Genomic DNA, 21,052 nt, shown 5'->3' on the forward strand with positions numbered 1-21,052 from the left:
TAGTCAGTGAGCTCCAGGCATCCATGAGTTTTAGCCTCCCCACGGTATGCTGTGATACCTGATTTTACTGTGGGTACCGGGGATCAAAATCAGGTCCCCAAGCTGCAATGCAACCACTTTGCTAACTGAGCCAGCTCGCTTTTATTGGGAGAGGATTATCAGACCTTCACTGATTTTAAAATTTTCTTCATAAGCTGAAGATATTATTCCTTTATTACATGCACTGCAAATGTGTTTTCTGGTGGCGGGGGGGGGGGGGGCTTAAGTGAAACAATGAAAGCTTTGGAGCTCTGTGCATTGTGTGCATCATTTATCTCCCCATGGTGCACATTACTGTTACCCTCCTGTAGTGTCAAGCCTCTGCTGGGGGCAGTACCTGCAGGTAAGTACCACATAAGTCTCTCTCTCTCTCTCTCTCTCTCTCTCTCTCTCTCTCTCTCTCTCTCTCTCTCACACACACACACACACACACACACACACACACACACACCACAGCATCCTTTCCTATGAGCCTCATTTAAAAATTAATTTTAGCATGCAAATATTTCATCCACCTGGAACGTGTGTGTGTGTGTGTGTGACTTTGTTTGAAATTAATTTCACTTTATTCACTGCTGGGAAATTCCATTGCTATCAAATATTAAATTTATTAAAACATTTAGTGTCTTCTCCATCTCTCCGCCTGCTACTGAACCTCAGCCAACCATTTTAATTGTCATAGGTTTCAAACAATACTGACAGCACAAGCTTTGCCATCATTATTTCTATATCCTTAAAAATATCTTGAGTCTTTTGGACATCTATTATTTCAAATGCATTTAGGGTCTATTTGACAAGTTCTGAAAATAATTCTGTTTTTTATTAGAATCGCATTTTATTTAAAATTAGTTCGGGAAGAACTCATATCTTGGTAATTACTGCCATTGCCTGGATGTATCTCTTCAATTACTCCAATGAGAATTTTATGTAGTTTGGGAAATAGAAAAGGAGCATTTATGAAAATAAAAATACAAACCCTTGTTAAGTTTCCCCTCTGCATTCTGTAAATTGTATTGCTATTGCTTGTGGAGTCTTCTGTATTTGATATTTGCCTACTGCAAGGAAAAAATATGAATTTTAATATCTGCATAGTTTTTCTTGTCCTTTCTCATGGTTATGCTTCCTACTTTTTCTTGGCTGAGTGGTGGAAAACTCCAAGAACCAGAATCCACTGATAAAGGCCGTCCTTTTGTTTCTGGCTCTAAGGGAAAACCATTGCGCACCAGCTGCTGTTTTGAGAATTACTCCCCACCATGTTGAAACATGCTTTTTAAACAGTCTTTGAAATTTTCTGTTTGTTTGCTTGTAGGTTTGTTTGTGCACCATGCACATGCCTGCTGCTCTCGGAGGTCAGAAGAGTGAATTGGATCCCCTGAAACTGTAATTACAGGTGGTTGTGAGTAGGCATGTGAGTACTGGGAACCAAACCCAGGTCTTCTGAAAGGGCAGCAAGAGCTCTTAACCACTGAACTGTATTTCTAGCCCCTGAAGTAACCCAAATTTGTCTATCTCCGTCCAGCTCTCAGAATGGAAACAACAATAACTGAACACTGAGTGCAAAACACAGAGGCTAGACCCTGATTTCAGATGTATTCCTTGTACTGTCCATACTTCCTATACCCTGTTCCATATCCGGTCACTAGATAGGGAACTACAGCAAGAACTATGCTAAGACACAGGTCACCAGCAGGATCATCATCTGTGAACTAGGAAAAGCCCAAATTTTCCAGCCAGTTGGGCAGGCAGTGGCTGCACTCTGTCACATGGACACAGAAACAGTGGGAGGAAGGGAGAGCTTGACCCTGTGGGGGCTTTCGGGCGTTGAAAAGAAAGCCTGGGTGTGTGTCTCCAAATTCTGCTCCATGCTTATGTAACTAGTTGTCTCCGTACTTCCCTTTTTACAATTTTATAACTGATGTCTTCAAACCCCAGGACATACCCACATACTCTTCAACTTAGCCAGGATTATGTCCTCATAAACCCACCTTAACTTGAAAGGTTGAGTGAAAAAGTACACTAATCCCCCTGATCTCCTCACTTTCAAGATGGGAACACGGTGTGGAGACCCTTCACATGACATGACTCGCTGGGAGCTATAGCTCGTGGCACTGCCCAACATCTAGGCAGGCAAAGGAAAAATTAGAACTGCTTGTTTTTTGCTTTTTTGTTTTTTTGTACAGCCTCTGTGATACTTTCACACCATCATAATGTCAAAAAATGCAAGTCTAGATCTCCTATAAACTCTCTCTGGTCTGTCATCTCCTTCATCTCTTCTCTCCAAGCTGTTCTGGTTGCTGCAAAAGAGCAGTTGATTAATAAATCCATTTAGCAGAATAACAGTACTACGCTCTCTCCTAGGACTATGATTTGGCCAGCTGCAGGTCTTTTCCCTGGTTAATAGCACCAAGCATAAGGGTCCATTTTATCAAACAGACTTTAGTCCAATCAAAAAGTGGTTGGTTACTCCCATGATATTCCTGCCACTGTTGCACAAGTGAGCATATATTCTAGCATCTTATAAACATGGGTTCTGGGGATAAGACTCAGGTCCTTTGGTCTTCCACAGCAAGCACTTTACCTACTGAAGCACCTACCAGCACCATGTATGCCTTTTCAATCATGTGCTGTTCCTTCTTTGTCTCCAAATAGCCTCACAGCCAGCACATTTCAGTTCCCACTAAGCTCTTCCAGGTTCTGCAGTCCCTCAAGCTCTAGTGTAAATGAAAGAATTCTCAACCTCAGGAGAGAATGCTCCCACATCCCTAGAAGTATCTTCAACAGTTTTTTTTTTTAATATATCTTATTTATTTTTTATACTCTATTTTATTAATGCTGGGTTCTTTGCAAATTTTAGCAACAGGCTTTCCCTCCATCCAATTGTTCTTGTACCCTCTCTAGTCCTGTGTCTATTGTATTACATTGATAGGTACCAAGGTAACATAAGAATCACCCCTCAGATGTCCATTTGAGCCAGACAAGTGGGGGTTCCTGTCTTCCTGTAGGTTGTTACTCAGGAATATGTCACGTGTTTTGTGAGGGGGAAGCTGTTGCAAGCCCTCAGCTGGCTCAGGGTGGTAGCAAACTGCCATCATGGTATGTGTGGCCCATCCCAGAGCAGGACTGTTCTGCCTAGATCAGGAAGTTATGAGTACATAGGTGTTGCATTGCATTGTTGAGACCACTAATTACCCTCCAGGATTGTTTTCCATTGAATAGTTATCTACTGCACCTCAACACTTAGTGGCCTATGGCAAAGATCTAATATTTCTCACACTCTCAGGAGCTGCCTGGGCTCAGCTGTGCTGCTCTTCAGCTCATTGTAGTGTCAACAACTGCATTCATAGGATTGTTTGATCCCTTCCCTTCAGCGTGGCCAACACAAGTCAGATCCTCTTCTACTCAGCTTGTCTGCAGGAAGTCATTAATCGACAGTCACATCTGAGCTTCTCTAGATGGAGGCTAGATCTCAAAAGTCATGACAGGAGAAAGCTACTACAGTTCTTAAGGGTAAGGCCCAGAAACAGCACCTAAATTCACTTGTTAAAATGTGTCATGCATCAGAATCACCAGGGCATGTTGACAGGAGCCTTGCCATTACGGTGGCTCCATGAGCAAATTTACAATAACAGCCCAGTCTCTTTCAGAGAGCAAAATACACCTACCAATTCATATCACTATAAGCAATTTTACTAATGTGCTGACTGTAGACATGTATTTTGGATAGAAAACCTTCCTATTTGGATTTCCATTTTCCCAAGGTGCTAGAAAAGATGTATTTCCACAAATTCATGTATTATGCATTTTCACTTTACATATATATTTACACTTGTAAGTGGGTTGATCCCTTGTGGAGAGAGAGAGAGACATTTTAAAGCAGATCCTGGAGAAGTAATTTATAAACACTGTGACATTTATGCTGCAATAAAAAGCACCACTCTTTACCCCACCCCCATTCCTTGACAAGTGGAAGGCCTGGAATGAACAGTTCTCAAAACTTTTCTTAAGATCTCAACACTTTAGAGCCTAGCCATACTCCATAGATCTCTATTCAGCCTGCTTGACTTCTTTTATGGTGGTTAAAAAATAAAATGATAAAATTTGTCATTCTTATCATTTATAAGCAAATATTCCTGTGATGTTAAGTACAGTTGTATTATTGTGCAATACATCTCCAGAATTCTTTCATGTTGTAAAACTGAATCTCTGCACCCCTTAACAACAACAACAACAAAGACCCTCATCCCTGTCCCCAACTTACACCATGAGTCTCTGAATTTGGTGATTCCAGGTAGCTCACATGATTTGTATTTATTGATGGTAGCAATTCTTTTGTGAGTAGCTCACCATATCTTCTTAGCTCATTCTTGATATAGCTCTTGTCAGACTTTCCTTCCTGTTGGGTGAGCAATGCTCCCAGGTGAGGGATGCTCCACGGACTTGAGATAACAAGATACTTGTTTAATCCTCCCCTAATGAATCCTGGACCATGCTCACTTTTGGCTGACGTGAATATTGACCTGTACTCACGGGTATACAAATATCAGCCTGTTTGATTTTGATGGGTTCTCACTGTTCTTTCTCTCTTCTCCTGAGTCTACCCTGTCACACACTCTGCATCAACACTTTATGTTCATACATTTGTTCCCAAGCACAATGACCAGGTTCACTAACGGGCTGTGATCATCAGCACATGCCATGCAGAGAAGGGCTAGCTTTGATCCTCCACAGAGACAAGTGATTTTTACCCTCTTCACAGCAAACTACATTCGAATAAGCAGCAAGATCACACTTTGGTACTCCTCTCAGTGGCTCTGTGAACTTGAAGTCAGGATTCCATAGTAATAGTGGAAGTGGGTTTTAAATCCAGAAGGCTGGAGTGCTAGGAATTTGTGTTGCTGAGGCCTCTCATGTGTTTCTACATGATTCAACCTCCTCTTGGAACATTTGAGGCAAGTAACCTCTGCTGTTTGTGCCTCTCTGTGGCTTGGATCACATCACACAGAACTCTGTGGCATGGTGCTCCATTGAACCTGAGAGAATAGAGGGAGAATTGACTGGAGATGATGCCCCTGTGATCAGAACCCAGTGTCTGAGGGAGCCGATAATGGCACTGTGAGCCTAGGAATGGTGGGATCCAGCCAGTCTAATCAAATAGGCACGGATCACATTGTAGACCAGAGAGTGATACAGCTTATCAACAGTAATAATTGGGTAGGTCTTAAGCTCTCAGCCAGAAATGAAGATCCAAAAATAAAATTATAGAAGAGAGAGCTTTTGAACTTATAAAGTTAGGTCCTCTGGGGAGAAAAACACTACACCTATGTTAAAGAGTCTACAAAGCTGGATGATTGATTAGAATGCCATGACTTTGGAGAGTCAGAATGCTGCAGATGAAGAGCCAGTTTTCTTAGACCATTTGCCAGTCGACTATCATCTACTTCTTTGTCTTAACTTAACATTCTGGCAACTATTAAAACCTTGGAATGTGTTCTTAGCAAACCATTCACTTCCACAACCCGGAAGTTAAGAATTTAATTAGATAGCAATTGAAATCTACAGCAGAGAATTCTCAGCTTTGCCATGAGCCTGCAGTCTCTACTGATGTACTAAGTAAATGCCTCAACTTATGACTTTCTTTGTTCTGTAACAATCAAGTCTCGTGTTTTCATTTCTATGATATAACATGTTATTTAGAGAAGCTGAATTTGTGTTCCCAGACTATGGTTATTGGTCACTCACTCATATTTGGCTTAGAATAAACCATCTCTTGTTCCCTTTGAAATGAGAACTGTGCCTTCCATCAATGTTTTCCACTGACTAACAGTTCTAGAGCTAATGTGCACATAGCTAAACACCTACAAGAAGATAGAGAGTGCACAAAGCCATCCCAGGTGGTGAGGGTCTCCATACCAGGCTCCTGCCACAGCTGGGGACCCTGGGACAGTGTGGCAGTGTTAGGACAGACAGGAAGGCAGATGGCAGCATACAAGTCTTCACGGTCTGGAGGCAGAGGGGCTACACAAAGTCGAGGAAAGGAGAATAAGACAGGGATGGCAAGATCCAGCCAATGAGCCCCAGTTTGGGGCCCTAAGGTCTTCTCGAGTTCTTGGTCTGCAATGGCAGACTCTGTGAAAGAAAAAGAGATATAAGGCTGAGTAGCGAGGTCTCATTCAGCTGTAAGGAGAGAGATGGAGGACCAGGTCAAGCAAGGAGAGTGGGACCAAGGGGACCAGTTGGCACCTGAGCCACCCATGTCAAGAGGAATTCTAGCCTACTGGATAAGATCTGATTCTCTTGAACTCTTGTTAGCTTTTAGAAATCAAAACAAAAACCACTGATTTATTTATTTATTTATTTTTTATAAAAATGGATTTTTTAATAATAAAGAAAAAATTATTTATTAAAAAAATAGATTTTTTTTCAACATGTCCTTTTTAAAGGTACAATGTTTAAAGGAGAAAAAAAAAAGACTAGAGATTCAGATAAGACAGAAATGAAAGGCATTGCTTCAGGAGTTGCAATGGACAAAGGACGTGCCTCCTTCCCAGAATTCTCCTCCCTTCGCCCACACACGGTGCACACAAGGCAGAGGCTCCCAGCCATGAAGCATAAAACAAACGACCACATGACCTTCATCTCCTGTAGGCATGAGCTGAGGATCTCAGGGACACTGCCAAAGTCGGTATCTCATCTGCTCTCCAGAAGCCAACACAGCCGTGAGCCAGCAACCACCCAGCCACTGGAACCTCTTGGTCACGAGGCTCTAATCCTCCTCCTGCCCCTGGCCAGCCAGCCAGACTTCCAGGTAACAACACAAGCTTCCAGTGGGTGTGCTTGTGTTGTGTTCCTCTCATACACAGTCTCAGCACTTACCAAAGATGGAGGAGTGTGAGGAGAAACAAGACCGGAATCCAGCTTCACTTCTCATCAGCTACAAATGTAGTGATACAGAGTGAATTTGAATCTTATCCAATTACCTTTGCAGCCCTATGAGGCAAGCGTAGGACTGTCCCATTTAAAGTATCTGAAGCTCAGAGCAGTTTAGTCATCCGTTCTGGGTCACAAGGCTCAGAGTGCAGAGCTGGTCTTGAACCCAGGCGGTCTGACTCTAGAGCCCCTGCCGTTCACCTTAGCACTTGGCACTGTCCAAAGGAGCCAGCCTGCTGCTGAGTTCTCCGTGAGACACGAGTGCTTTAAGATACAGGAGAAAACCTATAATCCCTCCAGGTGGGAGAGAGAGGCAGGAGGAACAGGGGGTCAAGTCAAGCTCTGCCTTACCTACATAATGAGTTCAAGGCAAGCCTGACATCCTGTCTCCAAAGAAAAATGGAGGGTGGCTGGAATATTTCAACATAATGTGATTAATCCTCATTAGTGTTTTCAAGTGCAAAAGTTATTGTCTTTTTTTTTTTTTTTTAAATTTCAAGATGAGGAAAGTTAGGGAAAACTGCAGCAGGCAGAGAAAGGATTGAAACTTACACCAAACTGACCCAACATAAGATGAATGAAGCTACACTTCCCACATGGAGGAGTAACGGACCGGGGCTGAGGGTGGAGATGAAGGAAATAAGATGAGGTCTTTTTATCTGAGTTCTAGCAAATGCTCAGAATAATCCAGAAGTGGAAAAGAAAGGTCATGTGGAAGAAATGCCGTTCAAAGAAAAATACAGCTATCTGCACGAGAGAGAGAGAGAGAGAGAGAGAGAGAGAGAGACCCCAAAACATTGTCCTAGTCAGTGTTCTCCAGAGAAACAGAAGCAACAGGAGAGCTAGATGATGTATGGGTGGGTAGATGGATGGATAGATGACAGAGAATATAATTTATAAACAAACAAACAAACAAAAACCACAGGTCACATAATTAGGAAGGCTGAGATTCCCCCCTTTTTACCCTCTTGAACTTAAAGACCCAGGCATGCTGATGACATAATACCCAATGAAGAAGAGTCAATTCTGAGATGTCCAAGCTCAAGCCTCAAGGCAGAAGAACCAGTCCAGTTCTCCCTTTCTCCCACTTCTGTTCTGCCCAGGCCCCCAGTAGATGGGGCTGGGGTGCCTCCCACATCAAAAGGGCCATCTGCTTTATTTAGTCCACGTCCAGAATCACTGTCTCAACACTCCCAAACTTCATTAACCTGGGTATCTGGTGAACCATTCAGGTTGGCACATAAAACTACCATCGCGCAGTCACATGGTGGCACTCACAGGTCTGTGCTGGCTGCATTGGCAGGTCAAGGTGGCTAGGACTGGACAGTACTGGTGCTCCTCACAGTGGCTCTCCCAGCGCCGTGTCTCTCATGGCTTGCAGGGACCAGCAGAGGGGCAGGGGCTATACTTTGGGCCATGCAAAGACAGGAGCAAAAGAGATGCAGGCCAGAGTTAAAGAATGAAAAGTCTTATTTTATACTTCATTCAAGCAAAGAGATACTAGGAAATAAAAATAGCTTCGGAAATACATTAAAAAAAAAAAAAGACCAATATGACAAATGTTAGCAATGTAACAAGGAATAATCAGGAAAAAAAAAAAAAGCATAAAAGCAAGAATGCAAAGCTAGGTCAGCAAATGTGTACTGGAGGCTTGACATCGTTCTCCAGCTCCATGTGCACCAAGGAGTTAATTCAGCAACCTCTGAAAGCAAGGCTTATTAAACCCACATTTTGTACTGAAAGAAACTGCAGACTTAAAGATCCTTGTCTGAGTTCATGAAGACAAATAAGCAGAGATGGGATTTGAACTTAGGGAGTCAGAGTCCACAGTCCAAACTTCCTAAATGCCACTCTTCTGACTTCAGACCTGTTGGCTGTCATATTCACACGCCAATTATTGTCCCAGCAGGTCTGAATTGCTTCTCCCACAGGGTTATAAATAGCAACAATTATACAAAAGCCAAGCCTGGTGTCACAAGCAAGAGACACACAGGAAATAAATGAGCAGAGGTTTCCGCAGAAAGGAGCAATCAAAATGTACTAGGAAAATGCAAACCAAACATAGAGGCCCTACAAATACGCGATTGGAATTCAGACAATAGTAGAAGGGATGAGGGGGAAGATGCAGGCCTGAGATGTGTGAAGGATGCAGAATCCACAGAACTTCAAAAGGCTGAAGTGGAGAGGAAGGAAGAGCTGGGAAGCCTGGGTGAGTAGCAAACCTGAGAGGATCAGCTCTGGAGAAGAGATGTTAGACCCACCCACTTATCAGCTTTCACCTGAGAGCTTCCAGCCAGCCGCTCTTCCCACTCTCCAGTTCCTCAACCACCCAAATGCACACAAAATTGAGAGCTGAAGTTGGGTGGTGGTGGCACACGCCCTTCATCCCAGCATGCTGGAAGCAAAGGGAGGCAGATCTCTGTGAGTTTGAGGTCACCCTGGTCTTCAGAGCAAGTTCCAGGGTAGCTAAGGCTACCTGTCTCAAAAAAACAAAACAGAGAGAGAGAGAGAGAGAGAGAGAAGGAGAGAGAGAGAGAGAGAAGGAAGAGGAGGAGGGAGAGGGGGAGGGAGAGGGGGGAGGGAGAGGGAGCCAGGAGGGAGAGAGAGAAAGAGAAAAAAAGAGGGAGAAAGAGAAAGAGAGAGAACTCAGGAAGGGAGGGAGGGAGGGAGAGAGGGAGGGAGGGAGGGAGAGAGAGAGAGAGAGAAAGAAAGAAAGAAAGAAAGAAGAAGAAGGATGGAAGGAAGGAAGGAAGAAAGAAAGAAAGAAAGAAAGAAAGAAAGAAAAAGGAAGGAAGGAAAGAAGAAAGAAAGAAGGAAAGAAAGAAAGAAAGAAAGAGAGAGAGAGAGAAAGAAAGAAAGAAAGAAAGAAAGAAAGAAAGAAAGAAAGAAAGAAAGAAAGAAAGAAAGAAAGAAAAATGAACGCTGAAAGCTGGCACAGTCTGTTGTGGGAGGGAGCTAGGTGCTGTGGAAGATTAGGGTGGGTGGAGACCTAGTCTAGGAAGTCAGCCCAGGATTCCTGGGGAGGTAACATTTGAGCTAAGATTTGATGAAAATCTCTGACACAGACCTTCCCTGATAACATCAGCAGCAGTCCCAGCCCTGTCCCATTGTTCTTCCTGGCCTATTTGTTTGTTTTTGTTTTGTTGGTTTTTTTTTTTTTTTTTTTTTTTTGACAGGGTTTCTTTTTGTAACCCTGGAGGTCCTGGAATTTGCTCTGTACATCAGGCTGGCCTACCACTCACAGAGATCCAGCTACCTCTGCCTCCCAAGTACTGAAAGTAAAGGTGTGTGCCATCACCATCCAGCTAGTCCTGTTTGTTTTGATATCATTGGTCACTTTCTGAATATCTGATATAGGTTGTTTGTAGCTAGAGCCCATCTGTAATAAAAAGCTAAGTTCTAGGGAATCAAGATTCAGTTAGCTCATAGAAGACACCAGATAACCACTGACTGACCTACACACAAACAGACCACTGTAGTCCCTGACATGTGAGACACACACTTTTGCCCAAGCATACCACCATGCTGTCACTTCTCAAAGCCCTGATACAGTTTGATGCTGGCAATATCCACCCAGTAGACAGAAGCAAACTAATGGTGCAGGAAAGAGAGGAGAGCTAGTTACAAGATTTTCCAGAGCCTGGGGATGGATGGCATTTCAGATACCTGTGGCATACAGGCCATCAGACCATGTCATCAAATCCCAAAACCAAGCCACTGAGAACAAATGCAGGTGAGCTAAGGGAGGTGGTGATTAAAAGTTGAGATGTTCTCAAAGTCAAGCTGTAAGGATTATGTCTTTAATTACACCATCAGCCTTCGAAGGCATGCCCTCTCTGTACCCTCTCTTTCCGTAACGTCTCTCCTTCCATATTTCCCCCCTCTACACGGTCTTCTCTCTCTCTCTCTCTCTCTCTCTCTCTCTCTCTCTCTCTCTCTCTCTCTCTCACCCTGTCTCTCCCAATAAAGCTCTAGAAAGGTAACTATGATTCTTCCGCCACCGCAACATCTGTTGGCATGGCCACACAGGTGGTTGCCAGCCACGAGCGCCACCGCTTAACCAACACAAGCGACTTCCACTCTGGGAAGTGAGCCCATGAGAGTGACACATTGGGCCCACTGTCAGCAGTAACAGATAGTCTCTGTCACACAGAGGCCTAAAATCAGGATAGTATATGAGTTTTTGCTGGAAGCTCAAAAGAACACAGTCCATATGGACAAATCTAAGAATGTCTACTGGGATGATTATACAAATGGGTTCGGGAGTACGGAATTCAAATCCCTTCCTGATCCTAACCCACCATCAGGTAACAAACAAACCCCACCAAATAATAATTTTCTTACCAAGACAGTGCTGCCACCTGTACCTGGGGACCCTATTGTTTCAACAGTTCCTGGGCCTCTGCAACCCAGAGGTGTGAATAGCCTGATATCCAATGGCAAGTTCTATCATTTGGGCAGAACTCAAAACAGCAGGGCCCATATGGAGAGGAAATTATTTTAAAAGGACCAAAATGTCTGATTTGCATAACCTATGTTTCTTGTTCCTGTTTGCACCAACTGGCTGTTATATGAATATTTGAATACTTGATGACAGATTGATACAATAATATCATTTGCCAAAACCTCCCATTGTTGAGAAGGGTTTGAACCAATTTTCTCTTTCTGTTCAGGATGCCAGTATATGGAAAGAAATTAAATGGTGCCAGAATGGGTTAAGTGTGGTGGTATTGTGTTCCCTGAAATATTGTGCACACTAATAAACTTATCTGGAGTCAGAGAACAGGATGGCCACATGGTAGCACACGCCTTTAATCCCAGCACTGGGGAGGCAGAGCCAGGTGGATCTCTGTGAGTTCAAGGTCACATTGGAAACAGCCAGGCATGGTGACACTTGCCTTTAATCCCAGAAAGTGAGCCTTTAATCCCAGGGAGCGATGGCAGAAAGTAGAAAGATATATAAGGTGTGAAGACCAGAAACTAGAGGTATTTGGCTAGTTAAGCATTTGGCTGGTTAAGCTTTTAGGGCTTTGGAGCAGCACAGTTCAGCTGAGATGGATTTGGATGAAGACTCAGAAGCTTGCAGTGTGAGGTAACAGGATCAGCTGAGGAACTGGCAAGGTGAAGAAGCTGTGGTTTGTTCTGTCTCTCTGATCTTCCAGTATTCACCCCAAGACCTGGCCTCAGGATTGATTTTATTAATAAGACCCTCTAAGATTCATGCTACAGTTAAGGATAATTGTTTACCTCTAGCAAAATGATATTTTAAATATACACATATAAACACAGTACTAAACTCACTCATTTAGAGACAATGTCCAAAGTCATAGTACAGGCCCTTGGTCCTACCCAGGCTGCAGCCACTGACAGCAGTGTTATGTGGGACCCATTGTCTATATTCTACTCTATTTAGTTGATGGGCTTTGGACACTCCAGCTAAACTTTTATTGAATTGATCATCAAAAGATTAGTAACTGAGCCCTATCCAAACTTTGTCACTTGGGGCAACATCTTCCCTAGGCTAGAAAAAGTCAGGAGTGCCCCCCCCAAAAAAGGCCTTTTTCAACCTTCTAAACATGACTACTATCACCTCTTAACGGCAGATCTCATCGTTATGTTTTTATTTAGACCAAACTAAGTCTTGAGGAAATTGTTTCTTCTACTCCCGTTACCCACACAAATAGTCTTGTGATGACTCTCTCCCCACGCTGACTGTGGTCTGCTACAGTCACAGCAGCCCCCTGCACGCAGAAACAGTGTGCAGTGGGAGGGATGGGTTAACCTTCATCCTTCATAGAGATGAGTCAACAGCCCAGCCTCCTGGGAACATCGTCTTAGGAAATTTCACAAAGAAAACAGAACTCTAAAAATTCTACCATGAAAAGGACATTGGACTGCCAGGCTGGCCTCAGCAACTTCCTTCCCCACTTCTCCTGGGTTCTCAGACCATCTTCATGCTTGTCTCCAACCACCCACATCCCATGTCTCTAATCCCCCCTTTCATCTTTCCTTCACTCATTCCTCACCCCTTTCTTCCTTCTCTCGTTCCTTCCTTTTTCCTTCTTTCTTTCCATCCTTCCTCTTCTTCTTTCCTCCCCCTCCACTGAAATTCAAGAGAAATGATGGAAAGAAACCAAGAGGTTCACATAGACACCATCTGATAAAGGAAGTAGACATGGCTTAGAAGTGGTATCATGTGTTCACACATTTGGATCCGTGCTGGGATCACAGAGTTGTGTGGAAGGAAGCAGTCTCTTTACTGGGTTCATCTTCATGAGCTTCACACAGTAGTGTTACATCAGTGACATTTGGATGTTTTGTGGCTTAAGCCTGCTGTGGTAAGTGGATTTTCAGACATCAGGGCTCCTTCTCTGCCCTCTCCTGCTGCTCTCCTGAGGTAGGTAGTCTTGGCAGCCTAAGGAGGCAGCTGAATGCCAGGTAAGATCAACATTTGTTGTTTTGTCTCTTTCTGGTCACACCAGGTCCAAGAAACAGGTCATACCCCATGTTCTGCACCCTGCAGTCCTCGCCACCAGACCTGGCACTGCCTTCTGGATATTACCAGTGGGGTCCTCCAAAACAGAGGCAGAAATGAAATCTGGGATACCAGGTGTTTATCAGGGTCACATCTGTCTGGGAATAGGGGGATCATGCCTGGGTCCACTGAGCAGGTCACTCTGTATGGAAGTGACAAGCAAGGCTTGAATATAGGTCTTGACCCATGAGAACCACCTTTCTCCTTTCCCTTCCCACAGCATTCCTGGCTACAGGAGATGGCGTCCATCCTGCATGCCCAGTAGTCTTTTCTTCCTGAAGGGATGCCACACTGGCCCTGAGGGAGGTGCTGACCTGCTCAGGGAGAGCCAGAGGGAGAAGGTCTGTACAAATCAGAATATGAAGATCTCCCAAACCTTTCTTCCTGTAATATCCTTCTGAGAGCCAAGGAACTTTCATGACCACAGTTCCCAAAACTGGACTTCTTTGGAAAGTGAACTTATTCCAGTCCACACTGGACTGAGCCATGCCTGCCAGAACTCCGAGGACCTCTCCAACTCATGGGACCAGCAGAAGAACCTTCAGGTTTCAGAATGGGACCTGATCCAGGACAGGATCAGAGAGCTTAGTGCCAGCAGCCCTGGACCCCAGTCAACGCCATGGGCCAATGCAACCATCAACCCTGTATCTCAGAGAAGAAAGAATCAGTTGCTTCCACTGGGAACAGTGGTAATCAGAGATCAATCAGCTTGTGGCCAGAAGCTGTATCCCATGAAATGGAAATATCACTAGGATCCTTCCTTAGAAAGAGTAGCAGTGAGCTGGGCCACTGCCCAGGTAGTCTTGCTTGGTGACAGGAGGAGCTAGGGAGTAATAAATCTTAGGAGCAGAAAGGCTAGGGAGGAGATCCATTTCCCAGTGACTGACATTAACTTAGCATGCGGCAGATGCAGTGGAGGCTAAATCAAGGGATGGTATTGGAGCCCCGACTCAGGTGACTGCAGATAGATGCACTTCAACAAAAGATGATCCTCATCCCCACTACTAAATCCTCTGATACCGCACATTAAGTATCCCCTACAAAGGCACAACTCTGTCTTTGTCACTGTCATACACAGAGGCCCCAGGGTTTCCCCACAGACCCACTTCTGTGACATGCCTCCAGCCTCACTGCCCTACTCACTGTTCCTTGCTGTGCCTAACAGCTTTATTGAAGTCACATCCTACACTTACACTTGTGCTTGCCCAGCTCAGTGGTTTGCAGTAGGTCCACAGCTGTGCAGACATCACTAGAGGTTGACTCCAGTGCATTTTCATTACCCTAAATTACTCATTAGCCATCAACCTCCACTTACCCAGTACATGGACACTAGCAGATCTAAATAAGTCCTCATAGATGGCCTTATTCTATAGGCATACAAATGTGACCTCTGTAACCCGTTATTTTACTGTAGCATAATGCCAGCATTCCTCCACACGAATAATTTGATCTGTTGTGGTTAACCAACATTCTCCTACATAGTTGTACTTTGTGGATTTCTTTATTGACAAACAATGTTAAACATATTTTATGTTTGTTAGTGTGTGTGTGTGTGTGTGTGTGTGTGTGTGTGTGTGTGTGTGTTTGTTTGGAGAAATGTCTATTCAAATCTGCTGTCTATTTGTTAATTGGATTTCTAGTCTGTTAATTGTGGAATGGTAAGTGTTCTTCAAATGGTATTGATAGGAAAAGAAAAAACAGAGGGAAATCGCCCACTGGCTTGAGGGGCATTGAGGCCACTGCTAGCCAGGTTGGAATTAGCTGTCTGCAGTAATGGAATAGGAAGTGGGAACTCCCATGGGTTGAGAAGAGAGTAGAGGTGCAAAAAATACACTCAAGAAAAGGAAGGGATAATTTTTGAAAAAGAGAAAGAAAAAGAACATAAAGTTGGGTGAGTAGGGGGTGGGAAGGAGCTAAGAGGGGTTGAGGAAGAAAAATGGGATCAAAATATATCATATGAAAACAATTTTTAATTAAAAAAACATGTTTAAAAAAGAAGAAAAGGAAAGGGATGTTGGAAGGAGCTGGGGAGAATACACCAGTCCTAGGATACACTGACCCATATGTTTTCTTTAAAAGCAGGGGTAGTCCTTCTTTTAGCAATAGTCCCAGTGGTGCCTAACACATAAGCATTGATCAATAACAGATTTGGGAGTGGGGTGTACACTTCTGAATAACAAGTGTTGTCTGTATAAGACCATTCTGTGCCATTCTAAGAGTGCATGACTTGTTTTGATGGGATTCAGGAAAAAAGAACTCAGGTCCCCCACCGTTCAAAACAGCATCTTGAACTGTCATCCATGTGGAACTTATTGCTTTTTCACCATATGCTCTGGTGCTGACAAGAACCAGGGAGAGAAGATTCCAGCTCCTAAGAGTCCCAGGATGTGGGATAAGCTCAGCCAGTGAGGGTGAGCATGAGGAAGAGCCAAGGCACCTGGCATCCTACCAGTCCAGACCTTAAAGAATCAGAGCTGCTGGGCCATTGCTCTGGGAGAGCCCACTGTCTGTGTTGCAGAATGTTATCCCTTATCTCTGGCCCAGAAACTCAGTAGAAATGGCAATCATTTCCCTCTTGCCTATAGTGATTACAAACCTTGAAGGTGGTTGAGAGCTCCTTACATTTCATGCTCTTCTTGTGCGTGGTCTGCTAGGGGAAGGAGAAGAGGCATAAGTATGAGAGTCAGACAGATGTAGACAATTCCCAACTCCAAGCTCATGTAGTACCTATGAGGCTCTGAGTGTTTATGTCTCTCCAAAAACTAACTTCTATCCTGCTGGGTTTAAGTGGAGGGCACTTTAGGAGGTAATAGGGATTCCGTATTCTTATTGGGATGAAAACCTTCCATCCTTTTTGCCTCTTGGGGACACAGGGGGTACTGTCCATGAAAAAAGAATCCTTAGCAGACACAGCATCTGCTGATACTTTGATATTTGACCTCCTGGACTCTTGCACTGTAACCAGTAAGTTTATACTATTGATGAATCATCCAATATTAAGGTATTATGTTATAGCAACTCAAATGAAGACAAAACCCTAATTTAATTTCCTAAAGAATAATTCTCATGGCTAATCTGGGACACATGGAAGGATATTTGGGTCTTTGGTGTGCTTATACTACACTATCTTCCCCAGGTTCCATTATAGCCTGGTTGTACTAGAGGCCCAGGTACACCCCTCTGAGAAATGTACCCAAACAGCCTCATTTGATGCCATTGGGAGGTAGAAAGAGACACAAACTGTCACCGTATTTGAATCTTATACAACATGACAATTGCATTAAAATAGGAATCAAACACAAAACTAACATGCAGTGAACACAAAGATTCTAATATGCTTTTTGCATTTTCTGGTAAAAAGAAAAATGAGATAAGTAAGCTAAATCTGGTGAAATGTTACTATTCATTGAGTCTGAGTGACAGGTGTGTGCTTATCTATAGGAAACAGCTTTGTACCCCAAAGTGGTAGAGAAGAAGCCAGTGCATGTTGTAGGATTGGTGGAGGGAGGAGATGGTAGGTAGGTGAGTGCTACATAAATGTTTCTGTGGAGAAGTGAACAGACATCTATCAAACCCAGATAGAGCACTGAGCAAAGAAAGCTAGGCAAACCAGTGAGTTTATTGGGATCACTTACAGGAGCATAGGGGGCTCAGAAAACTGTGTCACCAAAAAGCATGATGACAAATTGTCATCAGAGAGATTTCACCCAGAAACTGATGGAAACAGATGCAGACCCACAGCCAAACATTAGGCAGAGCTCAGGGAATCCTGCAGAAGAGGGGGAGAAAGGATTGTAGGAGCCAGAGGGGTCAAGGACACAAGAAAATCCACAGAATCAACTAACCTGGGCTCATAGGGCCTCACAAAGCCTGAAGAACCAAGCAGAGAACTTGCATGGGACTGACCTAGGTCCTCTGCATATATGTTGCAGTTGTGTAGCTTGGTCTCCTTGTGGGACTCCTAACAGTGGGAGCAGGGGCTGTCTCTGACTCTGTAATCTGCTTTTGGGACCTTTTCTCCTGCTGGGTTGCCTCATCCAGCCTTAATAGGAGAAGGAGGTGCCTAGTCTCACTGCAACTTGATATGCCACAGCTGGCTGCTATCCATGGGAGGACTGCATCTTTCCGCCAAGAGAAAGGAAAAGGGGTGGATGGTGGTGGGAGGGAGGTTGGGAGAAGGCACTGGGGGGAGAAAAGGGAGGGAGGGGAAACTGTGATTGGGCCAGGTAATAATTAATTAATTAATTAAATTTAAAAGCCAAAGAAACAAAAAACAAAACAAAACAAAACAACAAGCATGGTTAGCAATACATAAGCAGCATCCTGGCTTGCTGGCAGCTCCACGGAAGAGTATCCTCTCTCAAGCAACGGTTTGCTGCTTAGAGAACTTCGGGGAGGGGCCTCATGGATCTTGTAAATTTTGTATATATATATTTTTTAATCTTGTAAGTTTCTGAGCTTCCTGAATCTTAGGAGTTCCCTCTTCTCTCCAGAAAAGAATATTTCAAGCTGGAGGAAAGAACTACATAATGGTATGGAAACTCCCAAATCATTGCCTGAGTGCAGCAAGGACAGGGAGCCTTGGAGCTGAGCTGGCTTTAAAAATTCAGCTTGGTGAAGAGCTACAGGCAATTAATGACTGCTGGGAAAAGGAGAGTCAGCATTCCCCAGGGATGAGCCCTGTAACTGGTTATCCAATATCAAGAAGTCAGCTCTAAAGGCATACACATACAAGCCACACTAAAGAGACTCAGTAGGTGACTCTTCTTCCTGTCCTTCTTTACAGACTTGCTAGTCTCATCCCCAGTCCTGTACCAGACTGCCTGCTTGCTGAAGCTTTTCTCCAACCCTACCTCTATCCCCTGGGGACTCCATAAAACTTTGCTGTGGACTCTCTCAGCCCTCCCTTCTAGCCCACTCCTATTCCTTTGTATTAGCTACTGGTACCTAGAAATACTTTCTACCTGGGACCCCCAAGTAGCCACACCAGACCTGAACTTAGCCTTTTCTCCTAGCCCATCTCTATTGTTCTCTACCACTCACTGACCTGCTGAAGCACTCCCTACCAGGGAACCAACACCCACCCCACTTTCCTGAGATCCAGAGAGGTCAGCAGAAACCAAGGAGTGGAAGACCCACAAATCAAAAATTAGACCAGATATCAACATCCAGAATCACCTTAACCATCCTAACCACAGATGTCCAAACAAACAAACAACCCCAGATGTCTAGACACCAGTGCAAAATCACAAATGTTAACAGCCAAGACAGTGTGCCCCCACCAGAACCCAGTAACCCTACTGCAGCAGGCCCCGAGGAATGTGATAGAGCAGAAACACAAGACAAGAACTTCAAAACAGTATTGTGAACTTGCTCAAGGAACTTAAAGAGGATGTGAATAAATTCCTTAATGAAGTCTGTGAAAACACAAACTATGAGTGAAATGAAATAATAAAAACGGTTTAAGACATGAAAACAGAAATAGAATCACACAAAAAAAAATCTAAACTGAAAGAAAACTGGAAATAAATATTTTAGGAAGTCAAAAACCCCAGAGGCAAGCTTTACCAACAGAGTGCAAGATATGGAAGAGAGAATACCAGTCCAAATACTGAAAACAAGGTAGAAGAAATGGGTATCTCAGACAAAGAAAATGTTAAATCTAAAAATATCCAGGCACAAAAAAATTCCATTAAATTTGGGAACTTAGGAAAAGACCAAATCTACAAATAATAAGCTCCTGTTTTTGAAATCCAATAAAAAAGACACAGATTAACACATTGGGTTAAAAAACAGCATCCATCTTTCTGCTGCATCCAAGAAACACACTTTAACATCAAGGATAGACATCACCTCAGGGTAAAAGATGGAAAAAGATATTTCAAGTAAATGTAGCTATTTTAAATAGACTTCAAATATCTGACAAAATAGACTTCAAAACAAAACTAACTAAAAGAGATGGCATGTACACTACATACTCACCAAAGGAAACACCCACTAAGAGGGTATTACAATTCTAAACAGCTACATACCAAACACAAGGGCACCCAAGTTCATCAAAGAAGCTCTACTACAGCTAAAGTATCATATTGATCCTCACACAGTGATAGCAGGTGACGTCAATACCCTATTCTCATCAATAGAAGAGAACCAAATGGAGAAACATTGGAGCCGATGTCATAAACCAAAAGGACCTAACAGATACTTACAGAACATTTCATCCAAACACAAAAGACTATACCATCTTTCCAGCAGTTCATGGAACATTCTCCAGAATTGACCACATCCTAGAACACAAAACAAATCTCACTAGATAAAGGAAAATTGAAATAACACCCTGCATCCTATTTGACCACCATGGATGAAAACTTGACACCAAAAATAGAAACACAGAATGCTTACAAACTCATAGAAGCCGAACAATTCACCACTGAATGAAAACTGGTCAAGATAGAAATTATGAAGGAAATTAAAACTTTTTCGAATCGAATGAAAATGAAAACACAAAATACCCAAACCTGTGTGGCACAATGAAGGCAGTTCTAGGTAGCTAGTTCACAGCACTAAGTGTTTACATTCAAATATTGGAGCGATAACATACTAGCAACTTAATGGTGCATCTGAAGGCTCTAGAACAAAAAGAAGAAATGACACCCAAGAAGAGTAGACAGTAAGAAACAATCAAACTAGAAATCAATAAACTAGAAACAACAACAAAACAATATGAAGAATCAATGAATAAAATTGGTTCTTTGAAAACATTAATTAACAGACCCTTAGGCAAAATACCTAAACCACATAAAGATCCAACAAGGACAGAGAATTAAAGACAAGTTTTCCTTATGAACATAGATGCAAAAATTCTCAGTAAACTCTATCCAAGAACACATCACAAAGATCATCCACCATGATCACATGGGCTTCATCCCAGAGATACAGAGATAATAACTCAACATATGCAAATAGATAAACATAGTCCACTATATAAAGACTGAAAAAAACCCACATGATCATCTTATTAGATGCAGAAAAGGCTTTTGACAATATTCAACAACACTTCATAAGAAAAGTCCTAGAGAGATTAGGTATACAAGGGACATACCTCAATGAACAGTGAGCCCACAGCCAATACCAATCTAAATGGAGAGAAACTCAAAGCATTCCCACTAAAATCAGGAATAAGACAAGATGTCCACTTTCTCCATACCTATGGCACTTAAAGTCTTAGAGCAATAAGGCAACTGAAAATCAGGGGGATAAAATAGGAAAGGACGATGTCAAAGTATCTTTATTTTCAGGTGATAAGATTTTATACACAAAAGACCGTAAAAACTCCACCAGGAAACTTCTACAAACAATAAGTACTTTCAGCAAAGTAGCAGCACACAAAATTACCTCACAAAAACCAGCAGCCCTCATATATACGAATGACAAACAGAGAAAGAAAATAGGGAAATAATACTTTTCACAATAGCCTCAAAATATATCTTGAGAATAACTCTCACCAAGCAAGTGAAAGACTTGTATAATAAAGATGTTAAGACATTTGAA

This window comes from Onychomys torridus, chromosome 1 (genome assembly GCF_903995425.1).
Source record: "Onychomys torridus chromosome 1, mOncTor1.1, whole genome shotgun sequence".
In the NCBI taxonomy this organism is placed as follows: Eukaryota; Metazoa; Chordata; class Mammalia; order Rodentia; family Cricetidae; genus Onychomys; species Onychomys torridus.